A 7,873-nucleotide genomic window follows, 5' to 3' on the forward strand; every position below is an offset into this window, starting at 1 on the left:
ACATGATCAGGAAATACCTTCTGTAAAATGGCACCCTGTGCTGGATTTCTTCTCTAGCCACCCATTCCTACGGGCCTGAAAAGTACTTAAAAACCAGAGTGCCTTGAAAGACTTAAGAGGAATGCATATGCTAAGAGGTATAGCACAAACATTAAGACTCAGAACTCTTCGTAGAAGCGATATCTTTTATTAAACCAACTAGATATTTGCAAAAAATAAATAAATAAAATCTTTATTTGCCCTTTTTTGCAAATATTTAGTTGATCTAATAAAAGATATCATCTCTACCAAGAGTTCGGATTCCTTTTGCCTGCAGCCCAGCACGGCTACAACTGGCATGCCTGAAACATGAAGACCAACACGCCCCATTTCAGATTCAACATCAATATGCAGCCAGATAACATACTGATTTTTACATGTCACGCTCCCATCTAAAATAGCCCAATCTTCTCAAACAACAATGCAGACTGCAGCAACACAGGAAGCAGGGCTTCCTAGGATTTGCTTGGAAGCTCAAATCCCACCTCTTCGAGCAGCCACGTGACTTGGCGCACTCTTGCATAGCACGGTACCAACGCTGTCCTCGACCCACCTGACAGAGGTGGCGAGGGTTATAGGTCCCACTTGCTGCTACTCCTAAAACGAAGGCAGCAGGCAGCAGTTTAAAAGCCGAGCATAGCACCGCGCAGAAATAAGGAGTATCAAGTCAGAGCACGGGGAAACTGGAGGTATGCAGAGCTCATCAGAACCAGAACTCCTACCAGGACCGCGGAGGTATCAGTTCCCACGTACACATCTGCTGGATCGTTAGGGATAATCTATGCAAAAAATCAAAGCGCTGACCAGTTAACTTTAACTGCACCAACTATGCACTAAAAACCAATTGAAAAATGTCACTCAGCACATTACCCCCAGCATTTCCTGTACTAGAAATCCCTGGAGGTGCCCTCTGATGCCACTGCCCTAGCTTGACCCGCATGCACAGGCCAGCCCACATATCACATGTCACGGATGCATTTTATACCCAGCGTCCAAAGCCCCTGTAAGCAGACAAGGGTCTTTGGGTAGACGTGATACATCTTTTATTAGCCTAGCTAAATACTTGGAAAAATTGTTCTTGGCAAGCTTTCGGGTACAAACACGCTTCTTCAGGTCACAGAAGTGCTGTTGCAAATAGGTAAAGAAAAATCAGCCCAGCTTCTGAAATGGCTGGATTCAACTGCACCTCTGAAGAAGGTGTTTGTACCTGACCGCTTGCAAAGAACAATATTTCCAACTATTTAAATAGCCTAATAAAAGATACCTGATTTACCCAAAAAACCTTGTCTGCCTTGTCCTTAGACCAACACAACTACAACCAACACCCCCAAAACCCCTCTAGTCTTTTCAACTTGACCAGCACGACAGCTCACCTGGGTTTGAAGGAGTTAGATCACCCTCACCAGTTTGATCTAGCACCCCCCCCCCTTAAATCGTATTTTCAACAAGGTTCAAGTGCACAAGATCCATTCCAGCAGAACATAATTGCCCCTTACTGTATTCTGAAAAGGCAATTTCATATGCAGCACGCTTATCTTAGAAAGGTAATTTTTCTCATTTACAGCTGCAGCAAGTATTCCCCTGCCCCATGAAATACAGGCCAGATGTTTTCCCCCCCCTTGCCTTCATTTCCAGTTAATGTTAAGTGCTTTACTGGAACTGTTTCAGTGATGCACTCAACTGTCGAGTGCATCCCTGCAACACCCATCCTAGCCTTTAAACAAGCACCGAACCTCACCAACCTCATCCCCAGAAGAAAACTTCCTATGGTCCAAAACGCAGCGAGTGCATCCAGACCAGGCCAGGATCAGAAATGTAAAACCTGCCAACTCATCTCCACCACCCCCACGATAACTACACCCCACAACAGACCCATCACCCCTCCTGGATCTTACACCTGCACCTCCAGAAATGTTATACATCTCATTCAGTGCACTGAATGCCCCGATGGAAAATATGTAGGAAAAACTAAAAAAAACTGTATACCAGAATGAACGCACACCGGAAATCTATCAAATAAAAATCCCCAGTGACCTGTGGGTACACGCTTCTCACAAGACAACCCTCTCTCCCCAGTCTCTCAGTTCTAATCCTCCAAGGATATCTACAAAACACTTTTCTTAGACAAGCCTACGAACTTCACTTCACAAGTCTGGATACAAAAAATCACGGACTAAAGACAGACATTGGATTTATGGCATATTATAACCTGCCAGTCATCTGATAACCCCAGGTAACCTCTCTACATTTTATAAGCTACACTCCATCACCAGTTCAATATCCCCACTCTTCTTCCCCTCCCCACCTACCCGTCTCACACCTACCCTCTCCCATGGCTGCCAATCCTCCGCCACACATTTGCATTTTCTCATTGTGCATTTTGCATAGTGGCTTCTGCTCTACCCAGGAGAGCGCGCACAAACGAGCAGACTTTCCCTACGCCTAAAGAAGGGTGTTTGTGCTCAAAAGCTTGCAAAGCCAGAAGATAAGCGGGTGATCCAGGCTGACCTGGACAAGCTCAGCAAATGGGCAGACGAGAACCTCATGGTGTTTAACACCGAAAAATGCAAGGGTCTCCACCTTGGGAGGAAAAACCTGCAGCATCCTCATAGGCTCGGAAGTGCTACGTTGGATAGCACTACAGAAGAAAGAGACTTGGGCGTCATCATTCACCACAAGATGAACATGAGGCTGCAATGCGATGCGGCGGCTAATAAAGCGACCAAAACGCTGGCTTGCATCCATAGATGCTTCTCAAGCAAATCCCGGGACGTCATTCTCCCCTTGTACTCGGCCTTGGTGAGGCCGCAGCTGGAGTACTGCGTCCAGTTTTGGGCTCCACAATTCAAAAAGGATGTGGAGAAGCTTGAGAGAGTCCAGAGGAGAGCCACGCGCATGATCAGAGGTCAGGAAAACAGACCTTACGATGACAGGCTGAGAGCCATGGGACTCTTTAGCCTGGAAAAGCGTAGGCTAGGGGGTGATTGATGGCCAACTATAAGTTTATCGGGGTGACCACCAGGATCTGGGGGAGCGTTTGTTCACCAGAGCGCCCCAAGGGACGACGAGGTCAAACGGTCACAAACTCCTGCAAGACCGTTTCAGGCTGGACATAAGGAAGAATTTCTTTCCTGTCCGAGCCCCCAAGGTCTGGAGCAGTCTGCCAGCGGAGGTGGTTCAAGCCCCTACATTGAACACCTTCAAGAGTAAATTGGATGCTTATCTTGCTGGGATCCTATGACCCCAGCTGACTTCCTGCCCTTTGGGCGGGGGCTGGACTCGATCTCCTGAGGTCCCTTCCAGCCCTAATGTCTATGAAATCTATGAAAGAACAATTTTTCCAGCAATTTAATTGGTCTAATAAAAGACAGCACATTTTAACCAAGAACCTTGTCTGTCACTGGAACAAAGGCAAGATCTGCCATTTCGGAAGGAACCTTTTGCCTTTGAAACAGGGTGATCGCACACACAGCTCACCAGGAACCTGAAGGCTGCATTCGAATTGCCAAAAATCAGTTTTATGTGCATGCGTACTTTGGAAACTGCACTCACAACCCCAGTGTTTACTCACCCTTTTGTCTGCCTCCATATGCAAGAAATGTCTTGGTTTGATGACACCAGCAATGAAAATCTGCAGCTGTACATCCATCCACAACCTCCTATTACTCAGCTGTGCTTCAGGATCGTGTGGGCTACATGTGCCCTTTGGGCTACATCCTGTGCACTCCTGCATGACACGACAGCGTGCACCCAACGTGTGCATAATAAGAGGGCTGCATATTTACTTCTGGGGTAACTTGCACAAACCACACTAGCCTCAGTTTTGTGGTTTCCATGTTCGTCAAACTCAGTGAAAATACAGTGGCTGGGTACACATCCGAATGCCGTGGCACTGGCTCTCAAGTGATGACTGGATAGACCATTTTATCTGAAACCACAGTTTCCACTCCAAAATTGTTCCATTCCCGCCCTCAGACCACGTCAAGCTGGCTGCCTGTGCTGAGACTTAGTTCAGCCAAAGTTGTCAGAGCATTGCAAACAGGCTGCGGTTCCCAAGCACCCCTACCCCGTGCCACTTCCAGGATAGCAAGATGTTCACTCTGCATAACCCAGTAATGGCAGCAGAGCACGGCACGTTGCCTCTTTTACAACCTTATCATCTGATTTTCCCTAAGCATTAGCAGAGTCCGCTCCAAACCGTTTGCATCCAGGCACGGTATTTCATTAACACCTGGCTTCTAAGCGAAGGACAGAGTGATCAACTCTGCTTGCCAGGCGGTGCTTAGTGTCTACACACGCCAGGCTTGCCACGTCCTGGGAACCAGGTCAGCCAGCTCTCGTGCACAGGATGGCACCATGTAGAAGCAAACCCACAATTCTCCACTTCTGACTGCAGCAGAAACAGAGCAGAGAGAGTCGCCTAGATTTTCTTTTACCCCAGATGCAATCGATACCACTACGGATATGCAGTATAGCAGGCAAGGAGAAGCCAAAACGGCCAGATCACGAAAAGAGCCAGTGTGCAAATAAGGCCTTGCCACACCCTCCAGAAAGTGTTGGTTACACTTCATATTACACTGAGGCACAAGAGGAAACCCTGTATTTCTCTGCCCAGAAAGAAGCAAGCAATGTATGGAGATTCAAAAAAATGGAGTGAGAATTGCCATGCCAGAAAGTACTCACAGTCCAGCGGCAGCTCATGCTCAACCACGCTACTCCAGGAGAATCCCGAAGCGCCAGGAAGCGAAACGGAAGTCAGCGGCCGGACTCGGCATCGGCAGGTGGGCGCTCAGACCGAATCCGCACGCCAGCTCCCTTATCTGGGACACCGCGGAGTTTGCATATTCCGCTGCTGCACACAAGACGGCCCTCTGGGACGTACAAACCCCCGAGGCTTACACAATCGGAGTAGACCGCGTGACCTACGCATGCAAATAAGCACAAGGGCACGTCTCCTCGAGTTTCACGTGAGAGCAACAAGGCACCCTCGCTTGCACACGCGAAGAAAATTCATGCCAGAAAGCTGCTCATTGCAGCTGAATTAAAAAAAAACAAAACAAAACAAAACACAAAATATTCATGTCCCTATCCCTTGGCTGGACACGGCTGAGCTATTTTTTTTGGCCACACCTCCATGCCTTAACAAGGAAGCACGCTGCAAACAGGTAACAATGCCTGTGGGAACTTTAATTTTCTATCCTGGGTGTTTGGAAGTTGTCACCAATTCTGTGCAAGGGTGCCAGGCAGCACCCAGGGGTTTGCAAACCTGGCTAGTAAAGCAGGGCTCCAAGCAGCCGGCTAAAGGGTTCAGCTGGGTTTTGCCAGTCAGGTCTAATGCCACTTCTTTCCCTGCAATGATTTACCGAAGCAACGACTTTATGATATCATAATAAGTGACCTTTCAAAGAAACCCAGCCCAACATGAACTTCATGTTTATTTGTGCACTGCCACCCATTTTGCCAAGGACCAGAGAAAACGCAATGGGTAGTGAAAGGTTGCAGATGGAAATTAAACTCCCCCTCAGCTTAACACATCTGAAGCAATGCGGTGAACACAATTGTTCCTTCAACCCACGCAGCATAGTCAACGGGATGCTCAAATCACAAGAATAAAGCTGCTGCAATAATGCAACCCATCCGACGAACCTGTAGTATTGGTAATGATCAATGCGGCGTGCTCAATATCTGATCTCAATCTATCCGTCAGACCAAATCTAATACTTCAGAGCGAGTCTGGTACTTCAAGCCGGCACCTTGCATGTCTCAAGGCTGTTCTGACTCCTGGAAGAGCCACGTCCAGCTGCTCAGCACGGGGCAGCCCAAACGGTTTAGAAAGGCACCCAAAACCCCTGCTCATTACAAGCCTCCCTCTTCATGGTGCCATGCCTCCCAGAAACAAGAGACTGGCAGCAAGAACCCCATCCCTCCTCCGTGCACAGGTACCTCCCAAATGCCTTTCAAAGACAGGAAGCCTTCGTTTAAATATACTTTACTCAATTGCTCTTTAAAGGTACTTTATTCAGACACCCCTAAATGACGCTGTTGCAAGACGAGACCCAAACTACAGGTCCCAGGAACAGGAAAAGCTCAAAGCGATCACAGCCCCTTCCTGCTACAAGGGCTCTTCCCTGCGGTATGCAAACGAGGAAGCCTGCCCGGCAGGCAGGTAAAATGGTGCTGCCAGAATAAGCAGGTCCCACAAGCAAGAATTTATCATCTGAGAAGGAGCAGAGTTTCAACCCAAGAGCCGACGTCAAATGCAACTCAGCTGATTACCCAGCGAGATAGGACGGGGGGAAAAGTCCGCCTCTTCAACTGTACTTAGATCTGCAGATTGAGATCCAACTCAGGGACAGAAACTGCTGCGGAGGAGCAACCCTGGTTCGCAATGTGGGGCTTGCAAGAACAACTATAAATCAGTGTACTTAAAAACCCACCAGCTACATCGAACAGTTTGCTGCAGGAAGCTGGGAATCGGGCTAGCTGGACGGTTTTCCCACATCTACTTCTCCCTGGCTGCCCTTGGGCACGTCGCTTCAACTCACCTGGGCTAAAACAAGACTCAGACCCACCACCTCCACAGGCAACTGCAAGTCTCAACATTTGCAGGAAGCCTCAAGAGCACAAAGGCAAACTAAAATGGAAAAAATGGCAAAGTGATCCTAACCCCCCCCCCCCCCCCCCCCCCAACAAACAAAAAAAGAACTGAACTGTAGCAATGGGGTTTTTTAAACCCAGTTTATCTTTCTGCAGGCAGACCCTCTCAATAGGCTTTTTGTTCCCCATGAATGCTGCGTCCTTGAACAAAAGAGCAGGTTCACAAAAAAACCCAACTGACCTAAACACATTCTCTCCAGCATCACTATCGACAAGGCCGAAAACTGAAAGCCTGTTCAGCAAACAAGCCAATTTGATGTATGCCAGCAGGCAGGGCCAGTTACAATTGTACGCCTCCTTCCAACCTAGAGTCATGTTCCCAAAAGAAAATTAAAACAAAGTATAGTTCGAGCTATTGTTAAATCCTTCCGAATGGGACTTGAACCACAACAAAAAACCTACCTACTGCGATCTGAACCACGATCTGACCATTTTTAAAGTGCTCAAGATGGAAAAAATTAGGTTTTTTTCCTAACATACAACTTGAAATTTCACCAGGGGGTCAATGAACTTATCTTCTTTGCTTCCTGTATGTTTAACAGCCAAGTCCAATGGTTTTCAGCAAATCCAAACTCTCAAAACCTCAAGGGTGGCTGCAAGCTCCTCTGCACCTGTGGAAATGAAGGCACTTGGTCTGCACGCCCAAGTATTAATTTGCAGCCTTGACTTCAGGCACCCAAGGAAAGCATCCGACCACAACAGCTGGGCTCATTAAAAGAAAGCCGAAATAATGCACAGTATCAACAGGTGGAGAATGAACTGGATTTAAAAGCAATCTGTTTGCCAGCCTACGGAAATGAAGCCCTCTGTTTCCATGCCTCCTCCTTGTGCAAATATTCAGAAGGGAGGGCAGCAAATGGGAAGCAGTTTCTTTTCCGGAGAAATATTCCCCGGGCACAATGCATAAACCAGACTTCCAAAGGGATTTATCCTCTGCTACGGTGACATTTTCTACAACTCGCGTGCCCAGTCTTGGTGCTTTATGCTGTTAAAGGCCTCCGTGGCACTCGCAGAAAGCTGTGGTCCTGGCTCTAGCCGAGACTCCTAGCCTCTCCATCCCACAGGCTCAGAAAACCATATTCCGCTGCGGAAGAAAATTGGCCATCTAGACCCTGGGAGCAGGCTCAACTCAAACCATGCGCGGTACAACCGGACACACAAACAAGGTTAGCAACCC

General features: G+C 47.8%; 1 protein-coding gene across 4 annotated transcripts in view; it reads right to left on the reverse strand.

The window, feature by feature from the left end:
- Positions 1-6,608, reverse strand: part of PHACTR4 (phosphatase and actin regulator 4) — a 68,543-nt gene extending 61,935 nt beyond the window's left edge. Inside the window, exon 1 of one of the 4 annotated variants that reach the window (XM_019547944.1) lies at positions 6,585-6,608. The gene's annotated coding sequence lies outside the window, so the exon portion shown is untranslated. Of the gene's footprint in view, positions 1-4,722; positions 4,874-6,584 lie in introns of those variants that run through there. The other 3 variants (XM_019547940.1, XM_019547942.1, XM_019547945.1) reach the window with 3 other exon arrangements.
- Positions 6,609-7,873: the final 1,265 nt, after the last annotated feature.

This window comes from Crocodylus porosus, unplaced genomic scaffold (assembly GCF_001723895.1).
Source record: "Crocodylus porosus isolate Cpor-Errol unplaced genomic scaffold, CroPor_comp1, whole genome shotgun sequence".
Classification (NCBI taxonomy): domain Eukaryota; kingdom Metazoa; phylum Chordata; order Crocodylia; family Crocodylidae; genus Crocodylus; species Crocodylus porosus.